Genomic DNA, 22627 nt, shown 5'->3' with positions numbered 1-22627 from the left:
ATACCATCTGGGGCAATGGACAAAACTCCTGCCAAACGAGGGCTTAATTAGTTTTGTTTACTATGATGGCAATGAAAATAATGTTAAAAATGATTATGAATGAAATAATGAAGTTTTCCAGCAATCCATTAACTTAATAATGATGTTGCGTTAATATATTCATATGCCAAATATTATCTAGGGGATGATGAGACTTAGCCAACTTGTGGGGCTATGGCGTCAGTCTTATCACACTAATGATTGCTATGATAATGATGAGCTAGATAATCAGCCAGACAATTCGTAAACATCATCAACAGCAATATGGGGATATTTGTTGCTGACGATAAACTGTTGCTACGAAATGTTGCGATACCCCTCGATGAGATAGAAGGTAAACGATACAGCATCGTTTTTCCGTATATCTTTGTGTGGTGTGATACACACCACCCCCGCTCCCGCCACCCATTTGTATATGGCATCAGGCCAATGGAGCTCCAATTCTGTTGGCTCCAAACAATCAAGCATTTATTCATCCAGCCAGCCAGCCAGCCTGATACAACAATTTGCTCGTTTTGTTCGGTTCAATCCAACCAGTCAGTCATAGCCGTAGTCTCAAACAGGAAGGCAAGCGAACCGGCTGTTCTTTGACGGAAATCCAACGAATTTATGTTCATAGCCCGTAAACGTTAACGCGGATCTATAATCTAAACAAAAGCATCTGAAATTATCCATTGGATGGAATAAATAAATATTCAAAGCGTGTTGTTTTGTATTTTTTTTTGGTTCGTTGTTTTGTTTGTTTCATTTGTGTTGTGTGAGTTTTGTTTTTTTTAATTAAAAAAAAAAATAAATAAAAATAATATTCCAAACGGTTTTGGTTTACAATCGTTACAAAAAAAAAAAAAATAGTGATGTTATTGTGGTTGTTCAAACTCAAATGGAATATAGAAAAATTTACATAAAACTACACATATATATGTTGGGCTAATTTGTTTTTAATGCATCTATTAAAATATCACAACAACGTGACTAAATTACCCCATAAATAAAAATTGAAAAAAATACACAAAATTTTGGTAACATAACACCCTTAAAATTTTAATTTGAAAAATATACAAGTAAAAAAATCTCTAAAATTGAATATTGCAATTTTATACGAATTTTGCAAAATGTTATAAATTATTCATTTATTTGTGTTAATCAATGCAATTACCCAATGTTTTACTTGGATAAAATTGTGCCGTATTAAATATTGGTGAAGTGGTTATTTGACACCCACAATAAGCTCCCCCCCCCTTCCAAGGAAACAAAAGATCAGTGTTTGTTTACAACTGACGTTTAATTTGAAATTAATTAATGAAACAAAAATAAAAATTAGAAAAATAACCAAATCCAAACCACAACATAGAATAAACAAATCATCTAAGTGTAAGGCTTATAAAAAAGGTATTAAAATTTTCCTATGTTTTTTTTGCATTGTGTATCTTAATGAAATATCTTATAAAAAAAGAAATTCTAATTAGTTCAGTGTTCAATGCTCCGTTTTTTTTCTTGTTTTTGCTGAGTTGAAGAAGGTGGTTCAGGTATCAAGTTTATAGATAAGAATAGAAAATATTATTACACTTTTTTTTTGGTTTCGTTTACGTAAAGAAATTTTAAACAATTTTTTGTGTATAAAAAAAAAAATGAAATCATGAGTAAACATCTGTAGAGCAAACAATCAAATTTATTTGAATTTATTTAACTATGAAGTGAGAACCTAATAAAATATATTAAATATATTATTAATCCACTGAAAGAAGAAATATTATGTTAAATATTTCCAAACAAAGAAAAATACCTAGTTTATCAAACAATAATAAAGAAATTAATATTATTTAAGAAAAGATCAATAAAGTTAAAAATAAAAAATTAAATAAATAAAACCTAAAAAAATATTAGCAAAGCTATTAATGATCCACCTGTGTGCGAATTAATGGAAAATCTGTGAATAATTTCAAAATATTTTGAAATAATTTATTTGTTTAATGATATGTGCGCTTGAAGATGTGAAACTACCAATCGTAATATAGTGAAAATATTGTTTTTAAAATTATTAAAAAAAAATCCAAAATATTTGGAAGGAAAGAAGAATATGTGTGAAATCTAAACCAGTCAAATAGGATACTGCCCCAGCAAAAAAAGAAAAAAAAAAACAAGTATATACGGCCGTAAGTTCGGCCAGGCCGAAGCTTATGTACCCTCCACCATGGATTGCGTAGGAACTTCTACTGAAGACTGTCATCCACAATCGAATTACTTGGGTTGCGGTAACACTTGCCGATGGCAAGGTATCTTAAAACCTCCTAATACCGTAGTATATACCACGTAGTCCATACGTGGTATATATTAAACTTTAAAAGGCCGATTAAATACGTATATAATTAAGTTTGACAAAATTTTCTATAGAAATAAAATTTTGACAACATTTTCTATAGAAGAAAATTTGCACAAAATTTTCTATAGAAATACGATTTTAACAAAATTTTCTATAGAAATAAAATTTTGACAAAATTTTCTATAGAAATAAAAATTTAACAAAATTTTCTATAGAAATGAAATTTTGACAACATTCTCTATAGAATTAAAATTTTGACAACATTTTCTACAGAAATAAAATGCTGCCAAAATATTCTATAGAAATAAAATTTGACAAAATTTTCTATGGGAATAAAATTTTGACAAAATTTTCTATAGAAATAAAATTTTGACAAAGTTTTCTATAGAAATAAAATTTTGCTAGATTATTTTTGGCTCGAATGGCAACCATGATTATGAACCGATATGGACCAATTTTTGTGTGATTGGGGATCGGCTATATATACCTATAGACCGATATGGACCAATTTTGGCATGGTTATTTGCGCCCATATACTAACACCACGTTGCAATTTTCAACCGGATCGAATGAATTTTGCTCGTCTAAGAGGCTCAGGGCTTCAAATCTGGGGATCGGTTTATATAAGGGGGCTATATATAATTATGGACTGATATGGACCAATTTTGGCATTGTTATTAGCGGCCATATACTAACACCACGTACCAAATTTCAACCGGATCGGATGAATTTTGCTCCTCCAAGAGGATCCGGAGGACAAATCTGGGAATCGATTTATATGGGGGCTATATATAATTATGGACCGATATGGACCAATTTTTGCATGGTCATTAGAGAACATATACCAACACCATGTACCAAATTTCAGCCGGATCGGATGAAATTTGCTTCTCTTAGAGGCTTCGCAAGCCAAATCGGGGGATCGGTTTATATGGGGGCTATATATAATTATGGACCGATATGGACCAATTTTTGCATGGTCATTAGGGAACATATACCAACACCATGTACCAAATTTCAGCCGGATCGGATGAAATTTGCTTCTCTTAGAGGCTTCGCAAGCCAAATCGGGGGATCGGTTTATATGGGGGCTATATATAATTATGGACCAATGTGGACCAACTTTTGCATGGTCATTAGAGAACATATACCAATACCATGAACCAAATTTCAGCCGGATCGGATGAATTTTGCTCCTCTAAGAGGCTCCGGAGTTCAAATCTGAGTATCGGTTTATATGGGGGCTATATATAATTATGGACCAATGTGGACCAACTTTTGCATGGTCATTAGAGAACATATACCAATACCATGAACCAAATTTCAGCCGGATCGGATGAATTTTGCTCCTCTAAGAGGCTCCGGAGTTCAAATCTGAGTATCGGTTTATATGGGGGCTATATATAATTATAGACCGATATTGACCAATTTTTCATGGTTGTTAGAGACCATATACTAATACCATGTACCAAATTTCAGTCGTATCGGATGAAATTTGCTTCTCTTTGAGGCTCCGGAAACCAAATCTGGTGATCGGTTTATATGGGGGCTATATATAATTATAGACCGATATGGACCAATTTTTGCAAGGTTGTTAAGGACTACATACCAACACCATGTGCCAAATTTCAACCGGATCAGATGAATTTTGCTCCTCCAAGAGGCTCCGGAGGACAAATCTGGAAATTGATTTATATGGGGGCTATATATAATTATGGACCGATATGGATCAATTTTTGCATGGTCATTAGAGAACATATACCAATACCATGTACCAAATTTCAGCAGGATCGGATGAAATTTGCTTCTCTTTGAGGCTCCGCAATCCAAATCGGGGGATCGGTTTATAAGGGGGCTATATATAATTATTGACCGATGTGGACCAATTTTTGCAAGGTTGTTAAGGACCACTTACCAACACCATGTGCCAAATTTCAGCCGGATCGGATGAAATTTTCTTCTCTTTGAGGCTCCGCAAGCCAAATTTGGGGGTCCGTTTATATGGGGGCTATACGTAAAAGTGGACCGATATGGCCCATTTGCAATACCATCCGATCTACATCAATAATAACTACTTATGCCAAGTTTCAAGTCGATAGCTTGTTTCGTTCGGAAGTTAGCGTGATTTCAACAGACGGACGGACAGACTAACGGACGGACGGACGGACATGCTCAGATCGACTCAGAATTTCACCACGACCCAGAATATATATACTTTATGGGGTCTTAGAGCAATATTACGATGTATTACAAACGGAATGACAAAGTTAATATACCCCCATCCTATGGTGGAGGGTATAAAAACGATTTTCCAATTTAATTTCAAACAATAAGGAAAACATTTTAAGGAATTAAACTTTTTGCAAATTTCTCCCCTTTGTCCATATAAGATCATATTTTATGTCAAATTCCATATTAGACGAGAAACGGAGTTGTTTACTTTTAGAATATTTTTCCATTACTTCATTTGTGTCCTTGCTATGTCCATCAAAGTCGATAAACTTTCCAATGAAGTCGTAATGTCCTTATAATTAAGTGTTTTCACTTAAAAATGGATATCATAACATGAAAGAAAAAATATTTGTGCTAAGGTCAACTTGACTTTAATAATTCAGAAAAATTTATGAAATTGTCTTTAAATTTGTTATCTTTTTGCATCTTGACTACAAAATAAAAAATCATTCAAATACACTAGGAAACAAATAACAAAATTTTCTTACACCTACAATTTTGAGCATATCTTTCGTCTTATTTGACCTATTTGATCCTAGTGCTACTCAAAAGAAAATTGAGTCCGCTATTTGTTGTAAGATTTTGTTAAGTAAGGGCTTATTTTCTTTGTAAAAATAATATGTAATATATATAAAAATATATATGTAAAAAAACCAAAATTGCTGTTAGCATCGTGTTTTATATTTTATATGAATTTTTATATGTTTTTTTCTGCCACATTTTTACTAAAAAAACGCCGTTTATAACCTTTTTAAGCCGCCAACATCCAAACTTCTTACCCGATTTGAAAATTTTCTGAGAATGAGTTGTAGACGGCTCAATTCTCTTTAATTTGAGTAGTATTAGGATCAAATAAGTCAAAATCAATAAGAAAAAATATGCTAGAAACAAATCACAAAACGACTGTTGGCTAGTGATATAGGACATGTTTTTCAACACTTTATTTTAAAAACGTTTTTTACTTGAAACATACCATATAATTTCTACAGGAAGTCGAGTCTTAATTAAGAAAATAAAGTTGTCGTTAACTCGTTTTTAAAGGACTTTGATAGGATATGAAGAAAAAAAACTGAAAAAGCGAAAAATTACAATTTGCTTCCTAGAAGCAAGTACACAAAACCAAAATTTAAAAAGAATTGTATTCTGCACTTCTTTGGCTCGGAATCAATACCAACATTTTTAAAGTAAAGACAAATTTTTTGGAACCGAGCATGCTTTTTTTCAGTGCATATATAGCCCTCATATAAACCGATCCCCAGATTTGGTTTTGAAGCCCCTTGGCGGAGCAAATTTCATACGATTAATTTTTTATGTTGTGTTAGTATATGGACTAATAACACTAACATCATGGGAATTTGAACCTGTGCCATATGAATTTTTCTCTTCCATGGAAGTTCTTATGTGATGATTTTGGCAATTACGAAAATTTTCAATTTTCTAATGAGTTTAAATGGAAAAATATATTTATACAAAAACGTGCGCCGAAAATACCAAATACCAAAACGATGTTTAGTATAACAAAAAAATATTTTTTTAAGAAAAATATTTGGTAAAAAATCAACCGTAAGATTTGAACCTACGTTCTTCCATTTTTATTCATAATAATGAAGAACATCTCGAGAAGTAGTTAGAATGTTATGCCTTGGTTACATGTTGCGATCATATTGGAAACAATTGAAGTGACTTTTCAATGCTTCATGTTGAATGACGTTTGTAGCTACGTGTGCTAAAAAAAATTGAAAGTTGTTCTAAAGGTACAACTTTAAAAGCACTTCTAAAAATACCCTCCCACAGATGTTCGCTATTTTTTCATATTTTTAAGGCATAATTTAAACTTTTTTCAAATAGGTTAAAAACAGAGCAAGATTAATAAAATGGTACAATTTGTCCAGTTTTTCTCATTTAATTATTTATAAAGTACATCGAAAATTGCTTTCCTAGAGATGGACTTCATTATACCCTAAACCACACAGTGGTCAGGGTATAATAACTTTGATCGGCCAAAAAATGTGCCTACCAGAAATATTGGTTTTAGACCCCACAAAATATATACCGATCGACTCAGAATCACCTCCTGAGTCGATCTAGCGCTTGGTGTCCGTCTGTCCATGTATTTGTTGTTCACAGGATTCCGGTCGCAATAATTAACAAATTTTGATGAAATTTGGTAACGTTGCGCTTTATATGTTATACACCGATCGTCGTCAAATTTGGCACAAAGTAATATTTTTCATCACTCCTCAAGTCTGCTAAATTCGGTTCAGATTTAGATATGGCTCTCATATATATGTATCGCCCGATTTTATCAAATTTGGCCATAAAACCCTTATTTATCAACCGATTTTATTCAAACTTGGCTTACTTTAATCTTTTATAATACTAGCAATATGTGCAAAATATTTTCCAAATCGGTTCAGATTTATATATAGCTCCCATATATATGAAGCGCCCGATTTTCAAAAATTTGCCTCTAATAACCTCATTATTGACCATAGTGGCCTCATCATCCAAAAATATCATCCAAAGTGGTTCAGATTAAGATATAGTTGGGAGCCACCGTGGTGCAATGTCAGCATGCCCGCCTTGCATACACAAGGTCGTGGGTTCGATTACTGCTACGACCGAACACCAAAAAGTTTTTCAGCGGTGGATTATCCCACCTCAGTAATGCTGGTGACATTTCTGAGGGTTTCAAAGGTTGTCTAAGTGGTTTCACTGGACTGTGGAACGCCGTTCGGTCTAGGCTATAAATATTAGGTCCCTTGTCATTGAGCTTAACATGGAATCGGGCAGCACTCAGTGATAAGAGAGAAGTTCACCACTGTGGTATCACAATGGACTGAATAGTCTAAGTGAGCCTGATACATCGGGCTGCCACATAACCTATCCTAACCTAAGATATAGTTCCCATATATATGTATCCCATATAAATCAAAAATTTACCCCTAATGACTTTATTTATGACCATAATAGCCTTATTTATTTACCAATCTTACTCAAATTTACCACAAGGTAACCTTCTCCGGTATCAATCAAACCTGCAAAATATCACCCAAATTCACATTTAGATATAGCTCCTATGCATATATATTGTACTTTTACTTATTAACCAATGTTACACAGATTTCAAATTTTCAACTAACCGATTATACTTACCCACACTAATTGAGCGATTTCCTCTTTTTATACCCTAAACCACATAGTGGTCAGGGTATAATAAGTTTGATCGGCCAAAAACTGTGCCTACCAGATATATTGATTGTTAGACCCCATAAAATATATACCGATCGACTCAGAATCACCTCCTGAGTCGTTCTAGCGCTTGGAGTCCGTCCGTCCGTCTGTCCATGTATTTGTTGTTCACAGGATTCCGGTCGCAATTATTAACCGATTTTGATGAAATTTGGTACAGGGAGTTTTTTGGGAACAAGGAACAAGGAACTCCCATATATATGTATCGCCCGATTTCGACAAATGGGGTCACGTTGCGTTTGTTTTCAAACGGATCGTCACCAAATTTGGCAAAAGATAACCTTTTTCATCGTTCTTCAAGTCTGCAAAATTTCATCTAAATCGGTTCAGATTTAGATATAGCTCCCATATATATGTATCGCCCGATTTTCCCAAATTTGGCCATAAAATCCTTATTTATTAAGCGATCTTACTAAAACATGGCTTACTCTAATCTTATATGGTACTGACAATATGTTCCAAAAATAATCGAAATCGGATCAGATTTAGATATAGCTCCTATATATATGTATCGCCCGATTTTGCCAAATTTGGCCGTAAAAACCTTATTTATCAACCGATAGTGCTCAAAGTTGGCTAAATATAATCTTCTATACCTCTAACTGTATGTGCGCAATTTCATCGAAATCGGTTCAGATTTAGATATAGCTCCCATATATATGTATCGCCCGATTTGGTCAAATTTGGCCGTAAAACCCTTTTTTATCAACCTATCGTACTCAAGGTTTGCTAAATGTAATCTTCTATAGCTCTAACTGTATGTGCGAAATTTCATCGAAATCGGTTCAGATTTAGATATAGCTCCCATATATATGTATCGCCCGAGTTTGCCAAATTTGGCCGTAAAACCCTTATTTATCAACCGATCGTACTCAAAGTTTGCTAAATGTAATCTTCTATAGCACTAACTGTTTGTGCAAAATTTCATCGAAATCGGTTCAAATTTAGATATAGCTCCCATATATATTTATCGCCCGATTTTGACAAAATTTGCCCCTAATAACCTTATTGTTGACCATAGGGGCCTCATTTATTAACTGATCGCATTCAAATTTTACACAAAGTGACCTTCTGTGGTATCAATCATACCTGCAAAATATTATACAAATTGGTTCAGATTTAGATATAGGTCCCATATATATGCATCGCTCGATTTTGTCATATTTGGCCATAATACTCTTATTTATTAACCTATGTTATTCAAATTTAAAATTTTGATGTACTAGCTGATCGTATTTAAACTTACATGTAGCTTTTACATAAATCTATTGCCCTATTTGCTGAAATTTGGATTAATTACCCACACTAATTGAGCGATTTTCTCTTTTTATACCCACCACCATAGGATGGGGGGTATATTAACTTTGTCATTCCGTTTGTAACACATCGAAATATTGCTCTAAGACCCCATAAAGTATATATATTCTGGGTCGTGGTGAAATTCTGAGTCGATCTGAGCATGTCCGTCCGTCCGTCCGTCCGTCCGTCCGTCCGTCCGTCTGTTGAAATCACGCTAACTTCCGAACGAAACAAGCTATCGACTTGAAACTTGGCACAAGTAGTTGTTATTGATGTAGGTCGGATGGTATTGCAAATGGGCCATATCGGTCCACTTTTACGTATAGCCCCCATATAAACGGACCCCAAAATTTGGCTTTCGAGGCCTCTAAGAGAAGCAAATTTCATCCGATCCGGCTGAAATTTGGTACATGGTGTTAGTATATGGTCTCTAACAACCATGCAAAAATTGGTCCACATCGGTCCATAATTATATATAGCCCCCATATAAACCTATCCCCCGATTTGGCTTGCGAGGCCCCTAAGAGAAGCAAATTTCATCCGATCCGGCTGAAATTTGGTACATGGTGTCAGTGTATGGTCTCTAACAACCATGCAAAAATTGGTCCACATCGGTCCATAATTATATATAGCCCCCATATAAACCGATCCCCCGATTTGGCTTGCGAGGCCTCTAAGAGAAGGAAATTTCATCCGATCCGGCTGAAATTTGGTACATGGTGTTAGTATATGGTCTCTAACAACCATGCAAAAATTGGTCGACATCGGTCCATAATTATATATAGCCCCCATATAAACCGATCCCCCGATTTGGCGTGCGAGGCCGCTAAGAGAAGCAAATTTCATCCGATCCGGCTGAAATTTGGTACATGGTGTTAGTATCTGGTCTCTAACAACCATGCAAAAATTGGTCCACATCGGTTCATAACTATATATAACCCCCATATAAACCGATCACCAGATTTGACCTCCGGAACCTCCGGAAGACCAAAATTCATCTGATTCAGTTGAAATTTGGTATGTGGTGTTAATATATGGCCTCAAACACCCATGCAAAAATTGGTCGATATCGGCCCATAATTATATATAGGCCCCATATAAACCGATCCCCAGAGCCCCTTTGAAGAGCAAAATTCTTGCCATTCGGTTGAAATTTGGTACGTGATGTTAGTATATGGTATCCAACAACCATGCAGGAATTGGTTCCTATCAGCCCATAATTATATATAGCTCCCATATAAACCGATCCCCAGATTTGACCTCCGGTGCCTTTTGGAGAAGCAAAATTCATCCGATCTGCTTGAAATTTGGTACGTGGTGGTAGTATATGATATTTAACAACCATGCCAAAAGTGGTCCATATCAGTCCATAATCGTACATAATCCCATATAAACCGATCCCGAGATTTGGTTTTGGAACCTCTTGGAGGAGCAAATTTCATCCGAGTGAGTTGAAATTTGGTACATTGTGCTAGTATATGGTCGTTAACAACCATGCCTAACTAGGTCCATATCGGTCTATAGTTATATATGGCCCTCAGATAAATCGATCCCCAATCACACAAAAATTGGTCCATATCAAGTTCATAATTGTATATAGCCCCGATATAAGCGACCCCCATATTTCAATTCTTGCTCTCTACGTACAAAAAGTCCATATCGATTCGTAATTATTTGTAGACTTAACTATACATAACTTTATTGTCTAATATATACCATGTATGGACTAAATCACAGTCTTTCGTAGAAGTTTCTACGCAATCCATGGTGGTGGGTACATAAGATTCGGCCTGGCCGAACTTACGGCCGTATGTACTTGTTTAATAATGGGCTCAATATAAGAGACTGCTAACCCCGTAGGTGCAATATCAACTACAGCCAGTGTTGCTAGAAGTAGGGGAAATTCCCTATATGTTCTAATATTTAGCGTCTTGTAGGACGTAGAGCCACGATGTAGGGACATTTTCACTCAACACAATTTCTAATAATTTTTACATTTTGGTGGCTCTAGAGGAGAAAATTAGAAGCCGGCAAGGCTTGATCTTTAACAATGTTTGGTAACAATAGTTACCACTCGTGCCAAAAAAAAAAAAAATCTAACAAAATTTTAAGATTACCACAAATCTACCAAACAAATATTTCTATAGAAATTTTTGTTAATATTTTATTCCTGTAGAAAATTTTGTCAACATTTTATTTCTATAGAAAATTTTGTCAAAATTGTATTTCTATAGAATTTTTTTTTCCAAATATTATTTCTATAAAAGATTTTCTCAAAATTTTATTTCTGTGGAATTTTTTCTCAAAATTTTATTTCTATAGAATTTACTATCAAAATTTTATTTTTATAGAATATTTTCTCAAATAAATTTGTTTATAGAAACTTCTTCCAAAATTTTATTTCTATAGAGATTTAACAAAAAAAAAAAAAAATACTATTTTTGGTAGAATTCTACCAACTGTGGCATCCGTGGTGGTAACACAAATTTATTTTCTAGGTTATATATTTTAATGTTTTAAGATAATAAAGTACTTAGCACCATTTTTGTTTTGTTAAATTTGTATAAACTTAACGAAAATATTGTAGGTAAAATTGTTTGGGAATGTGTGGGGAAGTGGGGAACTTTTTTGTCCTTGTAGGGTATACCGAACATTTTCCCTATGAGCTATAGTCAGATTGAGACAAAGCACCCATGCGGTTTATATCCCAGACCTATATCAATGTTATCCCCCAAATGCTTATGATTACTAACTCAGTAAGGGTGGTTTAGGGTATGATATAGTCGGCCCCGCCCGACTTTCTATTTTACGTACTTGTTTTAATAATGGACTTAATATTATTGGTATACTAACTCTGCAGGTATTAAATCAAATATAGATCCAAAGATCTGGCATTTCTATTCAGATTGAAATACACTCAAAAAACATTGAACCCATCAGGAAGAAAAATTTTGGCTAGTTTTAGAAAAGTTTGATTATTTTTATACAATTTCAACTAAACAGTATTATAAACGCTGGCATCATGCTTATAAGTAAATATTTTTCGACAAATTCAAGAAAATTTATTAGAAATAACTAAATTTTTTCACTTGTTAAAGAAAATTTTGCAGTTTGAAGGGGAAAATTGGAGTTCAAAATTGCAAGAATGTCTTTAGTGCCATACGAAGTTCAAGATGGGCGCATTTGTAGTAAAATTTACAAATTTAATTTAAATTTAGTAAACCTTTTTGCTTCATTTGTGTATATTATTTCCAGCCTTTTAGTTCATTTAACTAACGTACGTAAAAAATTATTAGATTAAAGAAAACTTTCTCCAAACATAAAAATTGCTTGAACTAAAATAAAGTTAAATTGGCTTTAGTGAAATAAAGGGTTCACTGTTTTTTTTTTGAGTGTAATGCTCCCATAAATTTTCATAAATATGGAACTATTTACACTTTAATTCCCAAACCTATACCAATGATGCCCTACAAATGCTTATGTATTCTACATCACTAGGGGTGGTTTAGGGTATGATATAGTCGGCCCCGCCCGACTTTCTACTTTACTTACTTGTTTTTGGCTTGAAATGAATACCAAAATAAATTAATTGAACACTTTACTTTTTGGAACTGGGTAAGGTTGTTTTTCTGTGTGTACTATTAACCAATTTTTTTTATCTTTGAGTAACATACTTCAAATACGGGTAAAGTAAAGAAACACATATCAGTTCTTTCAGAAAAAACGACAAATTTTAATATATGTATAATCATAAATCAATGATTTATTTTAGCAAACAGGAGAAAAGGCGTGGTAGCATCGCTTTGGCGTGTAAATATGATAAAAAAAACCATATTCCATAGGGTGTTAACCCTCTAATGCCCAAGCCCGCCTTTAGACGGGCTTCATTTAATAAGAAAGCTTTTAGTAAAACACTCCTTAAGACAACAAAAATGGGCAAAATAAAAAGAAAACTTATTTGAAATATTCAAGAGGCTTTGCAGCATATGCTGAATTTTACCGTATAAATTTTTCTTGCTTAGTTCTCTTGCTTTTGTGTCGTTAACATTGAAAATTTAATCAGCTGGCAAAAAAATTGGGGCATTAGAGGGTTAATATAAACAATCAAATGAAAAAATAAATTCATTTCAATAAGTAATCAATTTTATTCATTCTCACTTTTAATTGCTGGAGCTGCTATTGCAGCACCTTAAGTTAAGTGTCACACACTTTTTTGCATTTGCAAATACCCAAGGAATAGCAGTAGCCTATGGATATTACTCGTACCTGACAATAAAAAAAAAAATGTAAATTGTATGTATAAACTATTTGTTTTATTTTCTTGTTGCATTCTTTGTTTATTGAATTGTTTTCTTACATCTGGTTGTAGAATGTGGGGGAAATTCATTCATAGAGACAAAAAATTTTGCTGTCTATTTATGAATATTCTGTTGCCAGAAATGAAATAAACTCTCTTAGTATTCATTTACATTTTATTCATTCCGATGGAAATTATTGTTTTTCAATTCCACTAGAGTGTGGAAAAAAAAGAATTTGTCGTCTGTTGTTTTATCTTTTATTATTTAAAATTCAGATTTATTTTATTTACTTATGTAAGTGACTACAATGACGAGTATTAGGATGTAACGAAAATGTAATTTTGACATAATTACAAGATAATATATTTAATAGGGCGGAACCAATTTTATTATACCCTGCGCCACACTGTGGAACAGGGTATTATAAGTTAGTGCATATGTTTGCAACACCCAGAAGGAGACGAGATAGACACATGGTGTCTTTGGCAAAAATGCTCAGGGTGGGCTCCTGAGTCGATATAGCCATATCCGTCTGTCCGTGAACACATTTTTGTAATCAAAGTCTAGGTCGCAGTTTTACTCCAATCGACTTCAAATTTGGCAGAACTATGTGTTTTGGCTCAGAATAGAAGCCTAGTGATTTTGGAAGAAATCGATTCAGATTTAGATATAGCTCCCATATATATATTTCGCCCGATATGGACTTATATGGCCCCAGAAGCCAGACTTTTACCCTAATTTGCTTAAAATTTTGCACAAGAAGAACAATTAGTACTATAGTCAAGTGTGTCAAATTTTATTGAAATCGGTTCAGATTTATATATAGCTCCCATATATAGCTTTCGGCCGATTTACACACATATGACCACACAGGCCAATTTTTTGCTCCGATTTACTTGAAATTTTGCACAGGGAGTAGAATTAGCATTGTTGCCATGCGTGCCAAATTTGGTTGAAATCGGTTCAGATTTAGATATAGCTCCCATATATATGTTTTTACGATTTCGACAAAAATGGTCAAAATACCAACATTTTCCCTGTAAAATCGCCACTGCTTAGTCGAAAAGTTGTAAAAATGACTCCAATTTTCCTAAACTTCTAATACATATATATCGAGCGATAAATCATAAATACACTTTTGCGAAGTTTCCTTAAAATTTCTTCAGATTTCCCATATTTATACCCCTCACCACTACTGTGGTACAGGGTATAATAAGTTTGTGCATTTGTATGTAACGCCAAGAAGGAAAATTCTGAGACCCATCGTTTAGTATACCGATCGTCTTAGAATTAAATTCTGAGTCGATTTAGCGATGCCCGTCTGTCTGTCTGTTCGTCTGTCTGTTGGTGTATTTTTGTGTGCAAAGTACAGCTCGCAGTTTTAGTCCGATTGTCCTAAAATTTGGTATAGGGTCCTGTTTCGGCTCAAAGACGATCCCAATTGATTTCGGAAAAAATCGGTTCAGATTTAGATATAGCTCCCATATATATTTTTCACCGATCTGGTCATAATTGGCGTGTATATCAACCGATTTTCCTCAAATTCCGTACATCTGAATATTTTATGAGTCTCGAAAAACTTGCACAATATCAGCCAAATCTTTCTCTATTCAACCGTCGAACGGAACGGACGTGTTTTTCAATAGCGGATAAACTCATCGTAATAGGTACCTACTACGAATTTCAAGTGTGGTGGGATATTAAGCCACCATGCAGCGAAATTCCAAGTCATCCACTGGGTTGCTAACTTCAGGGCCCAGTGGACGGGTATCGACTGGAGTTATAAATCTGGGCAATGACCAAGAGTTAGGCCCAATTAGTCGACCTGTAGACGGGTCGACAGGTGGCGACACTCTGACAAGTCGAACTTTTTCTAAGGTAACGACATCAAAAGGAGGTAATCCCTCACGAAAGAGATTCAAGGAACGCAGAAATGCTTTGTTTATCCTAAAGAAGTTAGGATCAGTCGACTCAAGCACGCTGTCGGCTAAACAAAGCGATTCCTTAAAATGGGCTCAAGGAATTCTTGAGACTGGAAAAAGGGAACGATCGCCGGATGAGCTGCCATCCTCCAAAAGGGATCAAAGATCGTTTGCCTCAGTTGCTAAAGATAGCCTTGTGATGGCTATCATTAATAAAGGAGCATTGGACGGTATGGTTCCAAAGCAAAAATGGGGGGAAATTGAGAATGCTCTGTCTGTCGTCTACTCACAGGTGCTGGAAAAGTTTCCCGGCCCAGATCCTCGACACCAAGAGGCTGGTTGGTATCAAGGACGATTTAAGCTAGTCGCATTTGAGGACCAGAGGTCTATAGAATGTTTTAAAGCTGCTCTGATACTAATTGGTGAAGTTTGGGAAGGAGCTGCTCTAGAGTTAGTCGAGAAGAAAGACATACCGGCTAGACCTAGAGCACATGCCTGGATACCTGCAAACCCTTCTGACCCTGAATCTATTTTAAATAGACTGAAACGATGCAATCCAGATCTTCCAACAGCTGATTGGAAGGTTGGCCGTTTGGATGAAGTGGATGGACCAAGACGGCATGCAGTGTTTATATTGAACACTCAGTCTTTGCCACATCTGGCAAAGTCCCAGGGCCGTGTATGTTATGGCTTTCATTATATCCAAATGAAGGTGTATAAAAACGATCAGCTAAAGGATTCAGAAATGGACAAGACTCTGTCTGAATCAGAAGTAAGCGGATCCTCTTGCGAAGTCGAGGGAGATACCAAAGTTGAAGACATGGATAGATACCGTATGCGTGAGGAGGCTTCTATTGCCTCAGAACTCACCAAAGTCGAACCTATGGTTATTGCGAGAGTCACCGATATCTCTGAAGAGGACATTCTTGATGACTCGATTGAAGCGGCTGATGTGACGGTTGTTGAAAATCTCGATGGTCCTACGGATCCTCCAGATAAATCTTCATCATTGTAAGGCTGCATGTGCTGCCTTAAAAGTTCTCCTGATGAAAGGGGACATAGACATAGTTCTTATTCAAGAACCATATGTTTATAGAAACAAAATATGTGAATTAAGTACTCCGGGGTTCAAACTATTGCAGTATACTGGTAATGATGTAATTCGAGCCTGTATAATTGCTAAAAACGAGCTTAACTTGTTTCTGCTTCCTTCAATGTGCAATGCAGACACTGTCGTTGCCAATTTAGAAATAGCCAAATGCAAATATTGGGTATCTTCGGTCTATATGGGACATGACAGGGAGATGCCTCCATGTGCCGTTAAGACCTTAGTTGAGGAGTCACTGAAAACAAAGACGAAACTCATTATGGGATGCGATGCGAATGCGCATCATAGTATATGGGGAAGTAGTGATACTAATGCAAGGGGAGAGTCGCTAATAGAGTTTATTTTGCGTACTAATCTGGTAGTTTGCAACAAGGGAGATGCCCCAACCTTTGTCACTAAAAACAGGCAAGAGGTTTTGGACATCACCTTGGCCTCGCAAGAACTGAATGAAATGATATCTGAGTGGCATGTTTTAAGTGAACACAGCTTCTCAGATCATCGCTACATCAGTTTCAAATTTGATGTTCATATCACCAAGACCATATTTTCGCCAAATGTTAGGAAAGCTGACTGGAATAGGTATAGGGAATCGTTCAATATGATGATACCGGAAATAACAGAGACAAATATGAGAAATGTGCAAGATATCGAACACGCAGTGGAGCGGATTACTAAGGCCTTCAACATCTCACTGAAAGCTGCATGCCCTAGAGGAAAGCCAAGGGGAAAACATCGACCACCATGGTGGTCTACGGAATTAAGTAATATGAGGAAATCCTGCAGGAAGCTCTTTAACAAGGCAAAGTCCACCAGAGCCCCTGAGGACTGGGACGCTTACAAGAGGAATCTGAGAGGATACAAGCGAGAACTGAGAAAGGCTCAGCATAACTCTTGGAATGACTACTGCAGCAGTATTGAGAATACGTCCGAGGCTTCCAGACTACGGAAGGTTCTAGCATCCACCAACTCCGCTCCAGGTTTCATTAAAACATCGGAGGGAAATTGGACAACGTCCAGTGAGGAGACGCTGCAGGTGCTATTGGACACACATTTTCCTGGGAATCAGACGGTTGAACCATGTACTGGCGGTGCCACAGTTGCTCAGCGGTCGTTTCCTGTCGAGGAAATTGTATCGGAAACTAGAATAAGATGGGCGCTAAATAGCTTTGGACCATTCAAATCCCCCGGACCTGATGGAATTACTCCGGCGGAGTTACAAGCTGTAACTGACAAAATTATCCCCTGGTTGTCAGTGATATATAAAGGATGTATCAACTTATCATACATCCCAGGAAAGTGGAGGGAAACAAAAGTCGTTTTCATACCTAAAGCGGGAAAAGCCTCTCACTCGAGGGCGAAGGATTTCCGACCAATCAGCTTATCCTCATTCCTACTTAAGACTCTGGAGAGGATAATAGATATTTATCTTAGAACTAGCATCGATTCAAGTTTGTTCTCGAAACGACAGCATGCATACTCGAAGGGCAGGTCTACTGAGACCGCACTACATGAACTAGTCAGCTTTATTGAAAGCTCACTATCTGTCAAAGAATACACAATCGTGGCGTTTCTAGACATCGAAGGGGCGTTCAATAATGTCCATCCGAGCTCGATATTAAATGGACTGACAACTCTGAATGTTGATCCATGTATACTCAGGCTGTTAGACGAACTGCTAATGAAGAGACGTATTTCAGCCACACTAGGACAAGCAAACATACAAAGGTATGTGAACAGAGGCACTCCCCAAGGAGGAGTTCTATCACCTCTTCTTTGGAATGTTGCTATAAATAGCCTTCTGGTTACTCTAGAAAAAGAAAGGATAAAAGTGGTGGCATACGCAGATGATGTGGCTATGGCAGTCAGGGGAAAATTCCCATCCACAATCAGAGATATTATTCAGAGGGCCCTCCGGATGACTGAGAAATGGGCGAAAGACAATGGTCTTGGGGTAAATCCTGCAAAGACAGAATTAGTCATGTACTGCAACGATCGCAAAACTCCCACGGTTAGGCCTATTTCCTTAGGGGGTATTGAAATTCCCTTTGGTGAATGTGCAAAATACCTTGGCGTTATTTTGGACAGGAAGCTGAACTTTAAGCTTAATATTGAAGAAAGGGCGAGAAAGGCAACTGTAGCTTTGTACTCGTGCAAAAAGGCAATAGGAAAAAAGTGGGGACTGAAACCAAAAATTGTGCATTGGCTATACACGGCAGTGGTTAGACCTATAATGCTATATGGTGTTGTAGTCTGGTGGCCGGCACTTCAGAAACCGACTTGTTTAGATAAAGTTCAGCGTATGGCGTGTTTGTGTATTTCAGGCGCATTCAGCAAGACAGGAACAAATTCCCTTAATGTCGTGCTGCATCTATTGCCTTTAGACATTTTGGCCAAACAGTCAGCTGCAACAACGGCTGTGCGGTTGCGCGAACTATCGCTGTGGTCGGAAAAAGGTTACGGTCACAGTTCTGTCCTCAAAATAATGCCAGATGTGCCTAACGTAGTGGATTACACTTTGGCGAGTCCACTTTTCGACAAAAAGTTTGAGACTCTAATCCCCAACAGTGAGGCGTGGTGCACACAGACCCCGGGGAATAAAGAATATATAGATTTCTACACTGATGGCTCCAAATTGGATGGACAAGTGGGGTTCGGAGTATATTCTAATGATCTGGAACTTCGAATAGCGAAAAGATTACCTAATCACTGTAGTGTTTTTCAGGCTGAAATATTAGCAATAAGAGAGGTGGCGAATTGGCTGAGAAGTAATGTTCCAAAAAATGTGGGCATTAATATATACTCAGACAGTCAACCTGCAATAAAATCCTTGGACTCTGTGTTCCTCAACTCGAAAACGGCCATCGACTGCCGCAAATCTCTCAATGAGATGGCTGAGCAGTACAATATTCACCTAATATGGGTGCCTGGCCATAGGAACATACCGGGGAACTGCGAAGCGGATGAGTTGGCAAGGCTAGGGACTACCTTACATATTCCAGGGGAACTAGAATTTGTTGGTATGCCCCTAGCTACCTGCAAGCTCATGCTGCGTGAGAAGGCTGTTATGATGGCAAATGTTCGATGGGAGAATTGCAAGGGTTGTAACGACACCAAGCAAATATGGCCCCATTTCAACTTAAACCGCACACTAGATATGCTAATGTTCTCGAGACGTCAGATATCACTCCTGATATCTGCTATAACGGGTCGCTGCCTGATAGGCGATTTTGCAAAAACTATTGGCGCGAAGTATAATGACTATTGTATGAGCTGTCATGATGCGGAGGAAAAAGAATCAATTAAACACCTCTTGTGTGAGTGTCCTGCATTTTGTGTAAAGCGCAAGCAACTTTTAGGAGCATATAGCTTCAGATTACTGGCGGATCTGGAAAACGTTAACTTAAGCAGTCTGCTACTGTTTTTGGAACAATCTGGTTGGTTCAACAAAGAAAAATAATCAAGAAGGTTCAGCGGTTAAAACTAGAAGTGCCCATATGTAATAGGTACTTTTAGTTAATGTGGTATCACAATGGACTGAATAGTCTAAGTGAGCCTGAATCTTAATCGGGCTGCCACCTTAACCTAACCTTAACCTAACCATCAGCCAAATCGGTTCAGATTTAGATATAGCTCCCATATATAGCTTTCGCCCGATTTACACTCATTTACCCACAGAGGCCAATTTTTTGCTCCGATTTAGTTGAAATGTTGCATAGGGAGTAGAATTAGCATTGTAGCTATGCGTGTCAAATTTGGTTGAAATCGGTTCAGATTTGGATATATCTCCCATATATAGCTTTCGGCCGATTTACACTCATATGACCACAAAGGCCAATTTTTAACTCTGATTTAGTTGAAATTTTGCACAGGGAGTAGAATTAGTATTGTTGCTATGCGTGCCAAATTTGGTTGACATCGGTTCAGATTTAGATATAGCTCCCATATATATGTTTTTCTGATTTCGACAAAAATGGACAAAATACCAACATTTTCCTTATAAAATCGCCACTGCTTAGTCGAAAAGTTGTAAAAATGACTCTAATTTTCCTAAACTTCTAATACATATATATCGAGCGATAAATCATAAATAAACTTTTGCGATGTTTCCTTAAAATTGCTTCAGATTTAAATGTTTCCCATATTTTTTTACTAACATTGTGTTCCACCCTAGTGCATTAGCCTACATAAATTTTGAGTCTATAGATTGTGTAAAAGTCTATCAAATTCTGTCCAAATCGAGTGATATTTAAATGTATGTATTTGGGACAAACCTTTATATAGAGCACCCAACACGTTTGACGGATGTGATATGGTATCGAAAATTTAGATCTACAAAGTGGTGCTTGTTTTTTACTAACATTGTGTTCCACCCTAGTGCATTAGCCGACTTTAATTTTGAGTCTTTAGATTTTGTAGAAGTCTATCAAATTCTATCCAGATCGAGTGATATTTAAATGTATGTATTTGGGACAAACCTTTATATATTGCCCCAACACATTTGACGGATGAGATATGGTATCGGAAATTTAGATCTACAAAGTGGCGCAGGGTATAATATAGTAGGCCCCGCCCGACTTTAGACTTTCCTTACTTGTTTGCGGTTTGCTTACTGAATTTGAATATTCGTCAGATTTTAAGGACATGACATCTTTGGCCTCACGACAATATTTTTTTCAGTGTATATACAAACGTCATACTTAATATATGATTTAAAATTTTAAAACTTATTCATTAGCAACCATTATACCCTGCACGTGCAGAACTATAGTTATAAATTAAATAAGAATGTAATGTCGTTGAGTGAATATCAATAAATGAAATAAAATGAAAGTAATTCTCAAATGAACCGCCCTTAATTGCCTGTCAATTATTCTCAACACATTTGCTTGAGGCCATTCTGTTAGCTGCTTTTGCACTTGGGATATGTTTACAAATGACCTTGTTTATATTTTCTATTGGACTTGTTTAATTCTTTAGCAAATAGAAAAAAATATAAAAAAAAACGATATTTTACAATATTGTCCATTACAACTTTGTAAAATTTAAAAAATAAATCTATCAAATTATTCAATATGCATTTTACATGAATTGATTTACGTGATTTTAATATTCCAACTGCCCTCACCCATAAAAAAAAACAACAAAAACAAATTGACAATGAAATTCTTGGCCCAAAAGCTTAATTGGCCGGAGCAATGTCTATTACACAATTTTTTTTTTTTAACATTTGATTATAAGTTTACAACTAGGTGACAATTTGGTGACACTTCTAATTGTGACTCTTCATTAACCCATTTCGTGTTCACCGTTTGACAACGGGAGCGAGAGATATATATGTGTCTTTTAACTAATGTTTAGTTATGACGTCTTAGCCAAGTTATTACGTTTTGCTAATAGCGGATAACATGAAACTGCAATCAAAACATGAATACAAAAATACTTTGTCCACACCGTTTGGAAGTGGGGCCAGTAGCTGGGTACCTAGCTAGACAAGCTGCTGGTTTGATTGTCATCAACTAATCTACAAATCGCAAATCATTGATGTTCAGCTAATACTCAGCGAATAAAAAAAAAATACAAAAAAAAAAACATTTTTTTAATTAATTCTTCGAACAGTAAGGAGAACTGATAAGATTGAATAACACTATGAAACAATAAGATATACAATTAGTTGTGCATCTCTTCAGTGGTATGATTTACAGATTTGTTGATTTTTTTTTTTCGTCAAAACAATAGAGAGAACAAGTATAAACGACCGTAAGTTCGGCCAGGCCGAATCTTATGAACCCTCCACCATGGATTGAGTAGAAACTTATACGAAAGACTGCCATCCACAATCGAATTACTTGGAATGTTATCTTAAATCGTTTTCTAAATTGTGAGTTAGTCCATACGTGGTATATATTAGACATAAAAGGTATGTGTAGGTAAGTCTACAAATAATTACGAATCGATATGGACTTTTGTACGGTACGAAGGGAGCCAGAATTGAAATATGGGTTTCGCTTATATGGGGGCTATATACAATTATTGATATGGACCAATTTTTTGTGTGATTGGGGATCGATTTATCTGGGGGCTATATATAACTATAGACCGATATGGACTTAGTTAGGCATGGTTGTTAACGGTCATATACTAGCACAATGTACCAAAT

The 22627-nt window shown here is 36.1% G+C and overlaps 1 protein-coding gene across 2 annotated transcripts in view; it reads left to right on the top strand.

The window, feature by feature from the left end:
* Positions 1-588: 588 nt before the first annotated feature.
* Irk1 (Inwardly rectifying potassium channel 1) overlaps positions 589-22627 on the top strand; it is a 192252-nt gene continuing 170213 nt past the window's right edge. The window contains exon 1 of one of the 2 annotated variants that reach the window (XM_075290700.1): positions 589-796. The gene's annotated coding sequence lies outside the window, so the exon portion shown is untranslated. Of the gene's footprint in view, positions 1429-22627 lie in introns of both variants that reach the window. The other variant, XM_075290699.1, reaches the window with a different exon arrangement.

This window comes from Haematobia irritans, chromosome 1 (assembly GCF_050003625.1).
Source record: "Haematobia irritans isolate KBUSLIRL chromosome 1, ASM5000362v1, whole genome shotgun sequence".
In the NCBI taxonomy this organism is placed as follows: Eukaryota; Metazoa; Arthropoda; class Insecta; order Diptera; family Muscidae; genus Haematobia; species Haematobia irritans.
The sequence above is the reverse complement of the archived record's forward strand: the minus strand, read 5'-3'. Positions and strand labels throughout refer to the sequence as shown.